Here is a 16,203-nt window from a genome sequence, read left to right on the forward strand (position 1 = left end):
GAAAGAGTGCTAAGAGAAAGACAACAGATTACTTATGTGGAAAATGGATAGGAAAACTTCGTAAGAATTAAGAGAGCTATGGTCCCAAAGTTTAATTAATATCTTATGTCAAACCTGAGAAGCAAGGTCCAGCAAAGATCAAATGTAAAATTCACTTTTATGTACATTTTATTTATTTCTTCTTCCTTATCTTGAAGTTTTCTATACTCCTAATGAAAGTTATATCCATACATAGACTAAGAGAACATCATATTTGGATTTTAAACATCTTTGAGAATCTTTGAGGCACTTCCTAATTGAAAAAAAAAAGAAAATAACTAAATGAAAAAAAAGCAAATATATTTGAGGATTTTTTTTGTTTCATTTTGAAGTACCGGACTCTGCACATGCTTAACACTTGTCTAGAATTAACATGCGCTGTTTCAAAATTTCACAATTTCTCTGATGTTTAAGCAACTGTTGCTTGACCTGTTACAGTTGAAGCCTTGAGAATCTCTTTTAGTAAAAGTCTGAAACCCCAAGGTGATTTCTACATATCAAACTCCAGCCCTTTGAAAAAGTTAGAGTAACCTGTGTAAGCATTTCAAATTTATTTGGGACCCAGTTAAACAGAAGCAATTTGTCTTAAGAAAACATATGAAAATAACCCTAAGAAAAATTCCGATTATCAGGTTATTTATCTTCCTCTCAGTCTACATAACCATGATTCTGTGTAATCTGTACAGAGAAAGCTGGATCCCACTGATTTGACAAAACAGGGAAGGAACTTCAAACAAAGCTCAAAAAATGCATATAAAAGTACAAATGAGTCTGATTCAGAAATAAACAAAAAAAGAGAGGTTGCAAAACCATTTCCCTGAAAAGTTCTAAGAGTAGACTTGACATTCCATTATGGAAACTCCTTATATTAGGGTTCCTTTATAAAAGTGGATATTGTTTTTAGGTATTGTTAAATGTAGAAAAAATACTCATGACATTTTCTACAGGATCAGACACTTGGATTTCATATCTATGGAGTTTTTTTCAATTACTCTGCAAAAGTGAGATAATCTGATATTTTACAGTTATTTCCAATGACAGACATAGAGGACCAGCTCAAAAACACTGTTTTTCTAACCTAATTTTTCAAAGTAAAAGCAAAAAATGCTACAAAAATTGGAAGCATTCTGTAAAGTCTTGGCAAAGATAACAATTTAATTTTTTTTTAAATGTGCTGTGGAAAAACTACAATGCACAAAGAAATTTAAAATAGAAGGATCTCATGATAAAGAGTTTTAAATGATGATAACAAAGCACCTGAATTATGTCCTTTGAAATGCACAGTACTGTAATTTAATCCTTTTGTTGATTATCTTCTCCTCTTCCCACCTTTCAAAACAGGAGTGGATGTGAGCCTACTTCAGCAAAACACTGAAATGAAATAGGAAGAAAGGCTCAAAACTTGGCACAAGTGTAGAACTGTGAAATTCTAGTCTGAGTGATACGAGCCAGAAGTAAGCTATCTGACAGTAAAATGATACTGAATGCTATAGATACAGCAGGAACCAGATCAGGGGTGTCCCAGATCTTTGCTTTGTCATGACCCTTTTTACTGAGTTTTGTTTTATCATGCTCAGCCATAAGAATCCTCTGCCAAAAGACATCCCAAGACTTTGCTTTCACAAACTCAGACTTTGCACAATCCAAAAAGAAAAGGAAGGTGTTTTTTTCTCATAGATATTCTTGTTTTCATCTGTGAAGGCTAAAGTGTAATCACGTTCTAGATTTCAGGAGAAAACATATTCTAAGGAAAAACAATTGTTTATGGAGAAAAATGGTCTTATGACTTTAGGAGTTTTAGTGTCAAAAGTACATTTTGACACTTTCCTCATTAATGAAAATAACAATGATGACACTTGAATCACACCTGTCACTACAGTAAAATAGGTTGCATAAAATCTATTTCTAACATGTTGTCATCAATGAATGCACTGCATTGATTAACTGTGTGTTCCTTCTTTACCCCTGAAAAAAATCCTCTTTTGTCCACTTAACTTGTAGAGCTGTCAAAAAAGCTGTTCATCTACATTTAATAAAGTAACCATTTGCTTAAATATACTAAAATGAAAAAAAATTTCTATGAAGAAAATGCTGAAACTACTTAACTGGTCTACCTTAAAATGGAAGAACAACCCAAATATCTCTGATACCCTGACACTACCAATAGATAATTTAGAATTTAAGGAAATTTCAAACTTCAAGAGACTTGAGAAAATAATTTTGTCAGTTCATGGGTGCCGTGGGTAACCCAAAGTGTTTTTGGTTCCATATCTACCTCTACCACCACAAAAATTTGTTACTTCCTTTTTAAGACCCTGCACCATGGCCAGAAACTGAATCTGAGGATGAGGGGCATTGCCAGAATCCCTTTTAAAGTCAGAGCCTGGAAGATCAAGGAGTTCTCTCTATCCTGGCAGTTTTTGAAAGGCCAAGGTTCTGCTTGTATTTCTTTTCTCCTTATTGTGGAAAGGGATTGCATAAAACAGAGGGAGAGAACTCACTTTAGAGTGTTGCCCTTTAATCTATTTTCTATGGATTATATTATATTGTCTTATACCAAGACAATGGGAAACTGCAGACTTGGGCTAGTATTTTTCACTGCAAAGGTAGAAGTCACAATTTCACAGTCATCTGTCTTCCAGCACACGACTTTGGAAACATGCCTACTTTTAATTCAGCTGAACCTATACAAAGAATGGAACTTTAAATACATGCTGAAGGGGGGAGAAAGGGGGGGTTTTATTATGGTTTCTGCTTTTTAAAAAAACATTAATTAATTTTGAAATAAAAAATACTCTTACTCTATCTGCTCCTTTACCATAGAAAAAAAATTCAAATTCATATTTGTCCCCCTAAAGTGTTTGATTTTTCTGAGTTTTAAAAAGAATTTCCCAACCAAATCAAGTGGAATAGCAACAAAACAAACTAAAATTGTTAACAGCCTGCACATTACTTAAGTCACCCTAGTTATGATGGATGATACAATGATGACAGATGAGTCCTCACTCTTATTCTAAATTCTATCAACCACATAAATTAGTAATGCCATTAATATGATTACTAGCTGCTCATTCACCTTCTGCAGCAGCTGTTGCTTTTTTCCTGGCTTTGGTCCAGGTATTATTACTCCATCTAACAGCATTAGAAATCAGTATAGAATTTACTTGCATCAGGTAAAAATCTACAGTTTATTGGAGGAGAGAAATATATTAAGGAATCATTGATTACATTTTAGCATCTGATTTGCTCTTTAATTGGAAAATATGTTAGGTTCATTCTAATAGTTTTTAAAACTTTGGTTAATTTTTTAAAAATTTTGGCTGGTTGACTGTTGGGTTTTGGAGTTTTTTTTCTTTTTGGGAGGAGTGGAGGAGAGTCCTTTGGCTTGGTTTGGTTTAGCTTAGCTCAGTTTTTCTGGTATTTCCTATACAGTGTGCTTCATGAGGAGGTATATGAGACCTCCTGGAGAGAAATGCATATTAACTTAAGTCAGCCATTTGAAAGTGCCAAGCAAAGTAATTTAAGCAGCAATTTCTAAAATATTGCTAATGAATATTTTCTTCTGTTAGTTTCATTAGACCAGCTGAGGCAGACAGCATTCAGATCAGCATTTAGCTCTGTGAAGCTAGCATATCAAAAAGCTTGTGACAGAGGCAGTATCTCTTTGATCTGATCTATGATCCCATTGATATCCCACAATAAACAGCATTTAGATCCCTAAGGATTTCATTAAATGTATTGAAGATATTGTATTAATTAATTCTAAAAAAGTCAAGAAGAGTTGAGGCCATTTTTTATTATTCTTGCCATGTACCAATCCCATGGAGAGCAGCAGAAAATAAATTCAAGCTTCATTGAATTTAATAACTGAAAATATTTTGTGGGATCATGATCTAGGTTATTAAAGTAAGTGTATAAATGTTTATGAAGATTTTTGTACTATTCAGTGGTAAATATATTTATTGTATCATTCCTGATATTCCGATCCATAAACCACACTTTCAATACTAGAAAAGTTCAGGACATTTTTAACTTTTTAAAAAAAAAATCACTAAATATTTCATTGCAATCTATTATTGCTAAGACTTAATTATATCATATTTACGCAATGTATTAAACACCATATAATAGCAAATGATGCATTGTCATTAATAGTTAAAACTGAATGACAGTGATTGTATAGATAAAGTGCATATCATTATGAAGTATTATTTTGTTATTATTATTCTTCTTACATGTCACATTACTTGACATGGGCCTGGAAACCTTCTCTGAATTACTACGATTTTATTATTCAAAATGTAAACTCCTGATTTTAGGTAAAATATAAACTCCTGCTTCTGTGTAGCAGTAGCACTTCACATGTTGAATATTTATCTCTGATACATCAAATCCATGCACATTCTACAGAACATAAATGGCACAAGGATATTTCTTTTCATGATAATTCTATAAGATTCTTCTTGTTCTGTGAGTGAAAAGTTTCAAATACATTTTCTTAAACTTCAAATCACTATTCATTTCAATATCAGAGACACTGAAGGCTATGAAAATGAAAAATCAAATAACAATTGACAGTATGAAGAATAAGAAAAATCTCCCTCCAACTACTTTTTACTCTTCTCCCACTTTCATTGGGTATTTCTCTTAACACAATAGTCATTTGGTAAGATTGTTTTTTTGAGTCTGGCAGTTTTAAGTGCAATGAAAAGCAAAGGTGAACAAAATCTACTGGGAAGGGAAGGGAAGGGAAGGGAAGGGAAGGGAAGGGAAGGGAAGGGAAGGGAAAAGGGAAGGGAAAAGGGAAGGGAAAAGGGAAGGGAAAAGGGAAGGGAAGGGAAAAGGGAAGGGAAGGGAAAAGGGAAGGGAAGGGAAAAAGGAAGGGAAAGGGAAAAAGGAAGGGAAAGGGAAAGGGAAAGGGAAAGGGAAAGGGAAAGGGAAAGGGAAAGGGAAAGGGAAAGGGAAAGGGAAAGGGAAAGGGAAAGGGAAAGAGAAAGAGAAAGAGAAAGAGAAAGAGAAAGAGAAAGAGAAAGAGAAAGAGAAAGAGAAAGAGAAAGAGAAAAAGAGAAAGAGAAAGAAAAGAAAAAAGAAAAGAAAAGAAAAGAAAAGAAAAGAAAAGAAAAGAAAAGAAAAGAAAAGAAAAGAAAAGAAAAGAAAAGAAAAGAAAAGAAAAGAAAAGAAAAGAAAAGAAAAGAAAAGAAAAGAAAAGAAAAGAAAAGAAAAGAAAAGAAAGAAAAGAAAAGAAAAGAAAAGAAAAGAAAAGAAAAGAAAAGAAAAGAAAAGAAAAGAAATTCCCTCAAAACGAAACCTTATTTTTATGTTGTGCCCAGTCAAGGAGGGGTTTTACTTTGCCATTTGACATTGATTTGTCATTACTCTGAATTTTAAAAATCAAGACTGACATTTTATAACACACTAGCAATAGTCTTGAAAGTGATATAAGCATATACATTTTTTAAAATGTCTGATTGACTTGTACCCTCTCTCATACTGACTTCAAATTTCAGGAAAATTTCAGGACTGTGGAATTTCAGGAAACTGAAAGATCTTAATTTCTCTATAGATAATCAGATTCTAATAGTTGGAGGTTTGTTGTTTTTTTTTTTTTTCTTTATTAAAAGCTGGTTCAAAGAATCCTCTTTATGCTTAAAAAGACATCATTACAAACAAAAATCTAAATGAGAGAATTTATACTTGGTGGAGAAAATCCTGTAAGTGCAAATGTATTTAAATGCAACTCAAAAGCTAGTCAGAATCTAAAGTTCCAGGTTTTTCTACTATGGTTAGCACAATGTAGACGTGCAAAATAGTTAGAGAAAACCTTTATTCTTGTGAGAATATGTGTGAACTTGAAGCAATTTTGCTAGAAACATGAGAATTTTCATTAATTCTTGCTTCAAAATGATGAAATACCCTCCCTATATCCATCTGTATGTCCTAAAAAGCTGCTTGTATCTGAAATTCCTAATGGCAGACACATCATGCTGAGAAGCAGTGAGGCCACTCACATCAAAACACTTTAACCTAATGTGTTTTGACTAACTGCACTGGATGTTTTGCATTGAGGAACAATGTGTCAGCAACCAGACTAGGATACTTAAACACACTTACATTGGGTAGTCATTCAAATGAAATGAAAGCATGTAAATGGCGAAGACTGTAGAATTAAAAAAAAACTCAAAATATTACAATTTATTCACATTTATTGAAAATATTGATGTGTATATAGACTTGTGATAGATGTCAGATTGTACTAATTTCTTGTTAAGATCTTTAGATCTATGCTTGTGTATAAAAATCTTAACTCTGCAAGTTTTTGAAAGTGACTGGCCAGCATGTTTAATGACAATGTCTCACTTATAAAACAGTGCAAAAATTTTTTAATTACAAACTATCCCTGTTGCATTTTATTTTATCTGTTGTTTTTTTTTTTTTTTTTAATAATATAGGAAGAGTCAGGATCAAACTTGCTAAAATATTCAGGTTTGCATTCTACAAATTAATTTTTAGATTGTACAATTTTTCTCTCTTGAGACTCTATGAGACTATAAAATTTTGTCTTCTGCTCTTCAAAAAGAAGTGCATGGATTCAAATTTCCAGTCATGTAAGTCTACCATCCCAACTTATTTGTGAATCAATCAATTCCATGAATTTTAGAAAATTTTAGAAAATTTTAGAAAACACTTTTTCACCACAAAAATTTACCAATCCATAAGGAGATTGTAGCCAGCTGGGGGTCAGTCTCCTCCCAGGTAGCTAGTGACAGGATAAGAGGATGTAGCCTCAAGTTGCACCAGAGGACATTCAAAATAGACACGAGGAGGAATTTATTTGCAGAAAGGGTTGTTAAACATTGGAATGGACTGCCCAGGGAGGTGATGGGGTCACCATCCCATGAGTTGTTCAAGGAGAAGCTGGATATGGCACTTAGAGCTGTGGTGTTGTTGACAAGGTAATGATCAATCAAAGGTTGGACTCAGTTCCCAGAGTTCTTTTCCAGCCTAAATGAGTCTATGATTCTCTGAATATGTAAGCCTACAGACTATTATCTTATTCTCAGGTAGCAAAAATCTTACATTCATAGCTAATGAATGAACAATCCTCGGCACAAACTGGGATCTGTCACCACTGGACACAAGATGACAAATATGTTTTGTGTCCTTGCACTTTGTCAAATGTGTAGGGCAACATTTGTAAACCATTTTAACCTTCAGATCAAGACAATGAATATCAGTGAAATGCTTCCACTTTTCTTCAGAGGATCAGATGCACAACCCATATATATACACATATACATATTAATTAAATAGTTAATTAATTTCTGTGGTTTTCTCCTAAGAAATTTTTATGCTTTATGAACAGAACAAAATAGTCTATCTGTGAATGTCTAAGTAGCAAATATACATGCAACAGCAACATTATTAATATAATGTGAATGATTACTCTATATTCTGATGAATAAACTACTTCATTCCTTGTGACAACTTTCTCCTGGAAAACATCACCAGATCATTTTAAATAGGGGTTAGAGAATGTAAATCAGAGCCAAAAATGAGCAAACAGATTTCATAACAGAAAATCTTTTCAACATTACATTTTCCTTCTATTAAATGGTGTTCAGTGGAGATGTTATGCATCTATGCTTTGTTAAAAGTTAAATTTACCTGAGGAGGAAATTAAAGACAGCCTTACCCTAAACCAGAAACAAATACACATGAAAATGAGGCTAGAACAGTGTCTTTGGAACTTGGTTAGGCACTCTCTCTAAATATATTAGAATATTTAAGAATACAATCCAGAGAGAAAAGGCACATAAACAGGTGAAATTATCTGCAGTACAAAATAAAGATCAGATTCTTGTGGGTTGGTCTCCAGAAGACAAACATTGGCTTGGGATAGGAAAAACAATATATGCTCCTTAAAATTCAATTCCTGTTTTATAGAAAACACACTGCATAAGCAAACAGTAGCGTGCAAGGACAAGACTAGTATTTAATAGTATCTAATCTATCTGAGACAGGCAAAATTATCACAGTTTAAATTTGTAGTTAAGATACAAATGTAAAAGCAATGATCTACTATACTTTTGTAACAAAAAAATTTGTTTTATTCACGGCATAGCTAGGTTTGCAGATGAATCACAATTCCTTCCACATCCAAGCAAAACTGCAACAGTGAGCATTGTGACAAGAAAAATGAGTTAACAGCAAAAACAACTGTGTCTTGTGACACGTGCGAATAAACAGAACAATACATCTTGCTTTTAGTTTTTCTTTTGTCTCCCAAAAAACAATGGACACAATGTATGTGAGGACCTAGAGACTGAAGTGCAAACATCAATCAGACTGGCATTTCATACTGCAAGGTCTCCTAGTAGAGTCTTAGGTAATATCATGGTAGTACAGATTCTTAGTGAGAGAATAGATCCAATTCACATTGTGCATTTGCACATGCTTTGACTTCACTCATGTCCTTCTCAATTCAGAAGCTTCATCACCTTCTGAAAGCAAAAGCATTATAGAGAAACTTAGGTGGTTTTTGTCTATTTTCAAAACATGGATGAACAAAATATTTATTTTGCTCTGAGAATTAACTTGGCATTTTGCATTCCCTCTGGCAGGAGGAAGAAAATTATTTTAGCAGAGTGTAAATATTCCTGAACAAATAGAAGAAACAAGAGCATCAGATTTTTTGGAAATAACCACAGCATATGTCTTTGGATATACACATTTTGTTGCTTCAGTACTAATCTAAGTATCTGGAAAGTAGTGAGACAGGATAATGCCTTTAATCTCAAAGGCATGAGCTGGAACTGGGTATTCCATATGTGACACAGACCAGAAATATCTCCAAGCTAAAATAATCTACTTCCCAACTGAGTATTTGGAGCTATTTCCATAGTAACAATCAATCTTTCCTCTATTTTTTGTTTCATATATCCAAAGCATCAGCACCCGATGTACCAAAAACTGCTGTCAGCTTTCCCACAGCATTTCCAAATTCTTTAAAGTCCATACTATTTACCCAGTTGGAAGTCTTTAAGAACAATATAATTTCCTTTGAATTCTCTTATAGTCATTGCTGATAGAAGCTACAGCTGCCATTCACATGAAAATATTAAATTTATAATGTACTGTGCAAGAAAGAAAAAATGAACTGTTTTGCTGAAGTCCACCTTCTCACCTGCAAAAAAGATTTTTTTTCCAAAAAATCAAAGTACAGCATATAGCAAGCATTTATATTAATAACTGTTGTGAGCCTTGATTTGAGAAGATAATTTTGGACAGAATGGAGTTGCACTTTAAGTGTTATCCTTCACTTTCCACACTGAAATAAAGTGAACCAATACCCAGTGTTCCCAGTATTATATTTCATGGAAATATTCTTTTACATTTTTTTTCGAAGAAATGTATTTATCTTTTATCTACTACAGGTTTCCTTGGTGATAAGTTGTTGTAAGAACAAGAAACAATGATAATGGTGTCTGAGGTAACTTTCCTGGAAAGCCTATATTTCTCAGAGTACTTTAATATTCAAAAAAGTGATGCTACTTTTATAGATGTCTATGAATGCAGAAATACTTCATGTAAAAAAATATAAAGACTATCTTTTGAACACAGAAACAAGGCAAGACCTTAAAAATATACTGAGAAGATGATAACTTAGATTATATAATTTGCCTTGAAACTTCTGTTTTGTTAAAACTTTGAAACTATGCATGAGGAAGATGGGAAGGACTGCTGCCTCAAAACATTTCAGGTCTGTGTGTGTGGTAGAAAGGACAGGTCAGGCCTTGCTCTGGTGAGGCAATGCCCTGCTCCACACATCCCAGCCTCCAGCCTGTATCCCATCCTGCAGTGGCTGCCAGTCCCTGGCACAGCAAAGGCAATGCTCCACACCTGCCTAACCCAGCTCCTGAGTGGCCACCACACAGGAAATCCCACCTGGGGGAAGAGCCCACGAAAACCTAGGGATACTTTTGCCAGAGCATCACAGAAGTACATGTCTTGACCCTACCTTTGCTTTGGGATTTATACCAGCTGAGACACTGCTGAAACCAGGAGTGGTAGCTATATTCTTTTTCTGCTCTTCCTCTTTCTTCTTGAAGACTGATTGACTTAAAATTGGATGGGTTTTAGTTTGCTGAGTTAATGCTTTGTGAAATGATTTATGATTATTAAGTGTTATTCTATAAACTTTTGCCAAAGTTTCCTGATTTTCTGAAGTTTGCCAGTTTTGGGGGTTTTTTGTTGTTTTGACCTCCTGAGGAGTATATTGTCAATATTTTCTCTTGTGTGTCTGACTCAAGGTACATTAAAGAATTTTAAGCCCTTTTAAGAAACTCGTCAAGCAAGCTCTGGAACTTTATGATGTGAAGCTGGATATGTTTTTTTAACAGTGGAAAAAATTCCACAACAACTACAACTTTGTACATTCCTCTAAGAGAGACATTGGCTGGAAAAAGCTCTATTCCATACAGGATAGATTTGACGTCTGAAATTATTAATTGTTCACTGTAACAATTAGAGATAATATTTTAAACATTCCCAATGTGATGATATATAGGAAAGTCAATTTCTGAGTTAAATTTAACAAAAATGCTTTCTTACAAAAAAAGGTCAACAACAGACTAAAGAACAACCATTGGTATCTTCTGACACAAATTATTTGAAAACTGCTCTGAGTCTAAAAAATTTCTGGCTTTGATTAAAGAAATAGTTTTCTAGAGTTTTATATTTCATTCAAATTTTTTACAGTTAAGATTCAAGATTTACTTTCTAGTTGGTTTAATTTTCCTTTCTGCTGAGATCACTTCCATGAACTCAGGAAATGATCCAATAAAAACCTGTCTTCAAGCTGTACACACTAGATTAATGGCAATCAAATAGAGAATATATGACAGTAAAAATAATAATTTCTTTTAGGTTTTTGAAAGTCCACAGTGCAATATTTAAGCCAAAAGCATAATAAATTTTCTGTTTAATAAAAGAGATACTATGGATTTATGATGTTAATATCTAATAAACAGCAAGAAACCCCCTAATTATTGAAACAAATGCATAACTCTAATTTTTTTTTGGTATAACAAGAAGAATTGTACACATTTTTTCTCAAATTTGAGAAAAGGCCAGACTTTTTTTGGTTGGTAGTCATTTTTGTTGAAAAATAATTTTCAGTGTTAAGGGAGCTCAGATGGATATTGTTCAACTTGGCATTTGTGAAATTTTCCATATTATTTCCTATCAGGACCAGAATGACAATGTGCATATCATGAGCTAGGCTGAATTATGCACTACATTTTGTTTTAATTTAGGTGTATATAATATACAAATTGTTTAATCTTATTTAATGTAAAATATCTTAAGGCTAGACTGCTGAACAATTTAGTGGCTGTTTCCATAAACAATGAAGAGAGAAACACCTCAAAAAATTCATTCACCTCATCCTAGGAGAATTATGAAGTGTTATAAAGGAGGTGTTTTCAGAGAATTTAATTCTGTTCATGCTCAGTGACAGTGATCACTGTTTTTTTTACCATTCTTTGACCTGCAGTGATCTGTACATATAAGTATAAAATTTTTACATACGATGCAATTTTACAGAAAGTTTTCTTTTCATCATGGGTGTGTTAAAATGGAACTTCCACTATTGTGAGATTATAATCTAAGTGATTATAATTGTTCTATCACTCACTCAGAAACAGTAATCTGTTTCGGCATGCTAAGCATATTTCTTATCTACCAGGATTTAAGTGCAATGGCTTATGTAATTTCATTTTCTAAGCTCTTGCTTTGAAGGTGTCAGAAAAAAGAATACTTCACTTGGTGCTTGTTGACAGCCTCTGCATAACACAGTCCTTCAACATTTGAATCATCTCTCTTTCAGCTGAATGTAGATTGTCTAGAAGATTTCCTGAATTTTAAAGCTCAGTAGCACACATTTGTAATGATTGAACAAGGTCAGGCATTTTTCTTTCTTTTTTTTTTTTTTTTTTTTGGCATTCTTGGATGCAAACTTGTATATTTTTTCTTCTTTTTTTTAATCATCTTTTGAAGGTTATATTGTCTTTTTTTTTTTCACATATGCCATAGAATAATTTTCAAAAATTATTTTTTTTCAGCTATCATATGGTCTTTGAACTGCTACGACTGCAAAAAAACAATCTTGCTATTTAACATTCAAGGAAAATATTTGAAATTGCAAAAAGATATAGATCTAGTTGTAAAGCTAGACTTCTCTGACTCATTAAGTTTTCAGTAAAGCAACTTAATGTACTCCTGTAAATGGGACTACTTAACTAGAAGACCTCTAAGTTTAAATATTTACTAATACACTTCCAAAATTATGGGCATGCTCAGAATTAATGATAATGGAAAAAAATTATAAATGTAAATTGCATCTAGAACTTTGTAATTAGATTTTAAATTCTAGGCAACCAGAGATTTTTAAATAATTTTAGACATCAAACACAGGAGAGTTCTAAATTTAAAGAATCCTTCAGATACTCTTGACATAAGAATGTCAAGAGTATCTGAAAATAATTATTTTTTTCTATATATTGAATGTATTTTATCATAACAGAAGTGTTTCCTCAGGACCATACTAAAGGTTATCTGCAAAGTAACTCACAACACTCAGATGACATTCAAGAATATAAGCTAACAAAATCTCCTTCATATGATAGTAGGAAATAGACATCTGTTGGAAATGTTTAAAGTGGTTTTCTGTGATAGTGTAGAAGCTGTCTTTTGACATAGGTTTTCACTTTTTGAGCTATAGGACTCAGATATGTTCCAATAACGCAGTTAAATAATGTGGAAGTGTAGCAAAGCATTTAGTTCTGCAAATTAGATAAATGTTGTGGAAAGTGCATCTTCTACCACCCTGTGGCAGTTCAGAATCACTGCATATTAGCATACCTCATTAAATATCTTTGGCTTAATTCATACTTCCTTAATGAATTTAGAAGCAACACAAAAAGAACTCAAATTAAAAGATCCCTGCCTAATTAAACATGTGCATATGAAACTAAAAAATTGCATTAAGAATATATGCTGCATTGGAAACATTGCATTTTTAGCAAGAAGTGCCATTTGTAGGAAAATAAAAATAAATTATTATATAGATTTGTCATTATTTAATTTCTAGTAACCATTATATTGTTATAAAAGTCACGAATTCTGTTCTATTACCACCAATAATTGAAGTAGAACAACCTCCTTGCAGTTGTCCAACTCTGATGTGTTGAAGCAGTCAGTCTTCTGTTATGAATTGATATTGATTGTTTTCATTCTCCTGTATAAAGATGTTGTTTTCAGATGGTTTTTAATGGCATACATTTTGATTTTCAAACTGTTTCAAGGTCATACAGGAAAAGAATTACCTAGTATCATGTTTATTTTACTCCTGTAAGATAGCATGCTTATAAAACCTAATAATAGTCATATAGCGAAATTATGATTATAATAATTTCTATTTTCTGCAAATATTCTAAATTTTTGTCATTTAATTCAAGTTTCCAGGCTTTATTATCCAGAGATTACTAATAACACAATAGTATAATCTCAACAAAACATTAGACAATCTACTTTTCTCCTGTTTTCATCAGGAATGTTGGTCAAATTAGCAATTTCATAACTATGCTAATAAGTCCTTCATCTATGGGAATGTACCTTCTTTTTTGCCAAAAAATATCTTTCATTTTCAGAAAATGCTAAGAACATGGCAATAAAGCAATCAAATACTGTTCTCAAAAGCATGATCCTTTTTCTAGAAATTAAGTGTAGAATGTGCATGAAGCCACATCTGGGAGGAAATTAGATCAACAGTTGAGAGCATGAAGATATGTAACCTGTATTCTATCACACTGAAAACATTGAACCAAAATGTTCTTCTCATTTTTTTCTTGAGTTGCAGGCTAGCTGTTTGAATATTTTTTAGCAAAATCTGAATACTTTCAAGAGGTTAAGTCATCCGTGATATGCAACACTATGCTTATAAGCTTAAAGAGGGGATGAAGTGTGAATTTGATAAGATTACAAGACTATACTTATAGAAAGATAAGAATATTAGTAGTTAAGCCATGTATAAAGCTTAAAAGTATCCTATTCAAAGGAAAAAGCTTCAGAGGCGTTAGATGTGATCTTTTACTTGAACAGACCTCAGAGTTAAACATTGATAGGGATCTAATTTTATTGTTCTAAGAATAATAGAGATCATTATTATTTCATTCATATAGTGCTACGTCTATATTCATTATAGACAGGATGAATGAACTCCTAAACCTCTAGGTGGTGGATATATTTTCTTGTCAAGTATATTTTTAGTCTCTCCCCCTTTCCAGTGTTTCTATATATTGTTTTTTATCTAGGTTCATTTAAATATTTTTTTGTATATTAAGCAAAATGAGATTCATATTCATGTAGAGAGACTTCACTGATGGCTAGGCTGGCACAAGCTGGTGGTTTGTATGTGTCTGCATTTGTATTGCATATGGTGTGAAACTACTCATGTGTTAAACTGCTGAACAATGTGACAAATTACATTTACCATGCACCTGTGGCTACCTCACCTGCTTTGTAACCACTGAACCCTGTCCACCAGGATTTATTCTAACATTCTGATTCTCTAAGCAGTTTCACACAGCATATAAAATATCAAAAAACCCTGACTGAGAATTGCTACCAGTAGTGCTTCCCCTCTGATTTATATTGATGTGAACTTCAGAAATGGCAAGGAATTTTGCCTTCTAACTAATATGAAGTATAATAGGATGTCTATCACAGAAGGATGAATTTCAGCTTTTCAGTTCCTCAGCGGGTTGTAGGAGCATAGATTGAAATTAGTATTGCAAAATGGATGTCTTCAGACAATTTTGTCTTTACCATTTATTTTTAAGGGGTTATATCCTTATCTTGTTCTGTTTTCTGAAACTACCTTTGCATTGTTTTAAGTAATAAGACACTGTTGTTTTGATTTCTGGAAAAAGGCCTCCCAGCCTTACCATCTGCTGCCTTATCTTCACAGACATTTACATAAATTTGAGACAAATAGACATGAAGGAAAAGGTGCAAGAAGAAATGAAGTTTATTCCTGTTTATTTGGAAGGAGGAAGAGAATGGTCTTTCAGTCTTTTTTATAATGTCCACAGAAGCCATAATGCATGTGAAAACTGAAATGTCACTTTTTCTTTTTTTTTTCTTTTGTGTTTCTTTTTTTTCTACTTTTTTAGTTGTTTCTCCATAAGTAAAGACCCATTTACTAAAGTAGTGCTCATTCCATTTGATCTACAGCCATTCCTCAGTGAGTTAGAAGAGGAGGATTTATATGATGATTTATTCTTGATTTTGATATATGTCAGAAAGAGGAGGTGTTTTTTAAGGTAGCAGCTCAGACATCCAAACAAAAAGCTCTACCTTTCTGACTTGCAGATATACAATCTTCCTGGTTTTGTATACTTGAGAGGCTTTTGAAACAGATACTCTTTTACAAATGCTATAGATGCTGTATCATCTTCTTAAATATGTGGCACTGAGGAAATCAGTCTGAAGTTCTTCCCACAGTCTTGATCCCTTTGTGAGCTGCTGTAGGCCTGCAACTTGACCTGTGGCTTATGTCGTGCTAAAGATGCTATTCTTTAGTTGCATTAACTCCATACTAGCATGTGCTGGTTTTGACTGATCTACAGTTAATTTTCTTTGTAGTATGCAGTATGGGACTGTCTTTTGGGCTTGGGAGCAAAAGCAGCCTTAATAACACAGGTCGTTTAGGTGTTGCTAAGCAGTGCTTACACAGCCTCAAGGGTCTTTTCACCCCACCCTACCAGTGAGGATAGGAGTGCACAAGGAGTTGAAATGGGGCACAGCCTAGGCAGCTGATTCCAAATGACCACAGGGATATTCCATGCCACATGACATCATGTTCAGCATATAAAGCTGGAAGATGGAGGAGGAAGCAGGGGATGCTCTGAGTGACAGTGTTTGTCTCTGCAAGTGATCATTACACAATGATGGGGCTCTGCTTTCCTGGAGATGGCTGAACACCTGCCTGCCCATGGAAAGTGGTAAATTAATTCCTTGTTTTTCTGTGCACACAGCTTTTGTTCTACCTATTAAACTGTTTTTATCTCAAAACATGAATTTTCTCACCTTTACATTTCTCCC

The sequence above is a fragment of the Lonchura striata genome, chromosome 2 (assembly GCF_046129695.1).
Source record: "Lonchura striata isolate bLonStr1 chromosome 2, bLonStr1.mat, whole genome shotgun sequence".
In the NCBI taxonomy this organism is placed as follows: domain Eukaryota; kingdom Metazoa; phylum Chordata; class Aves; order Passeriformes; family Estrildidae; genus Lonchura; species Lonchura striata.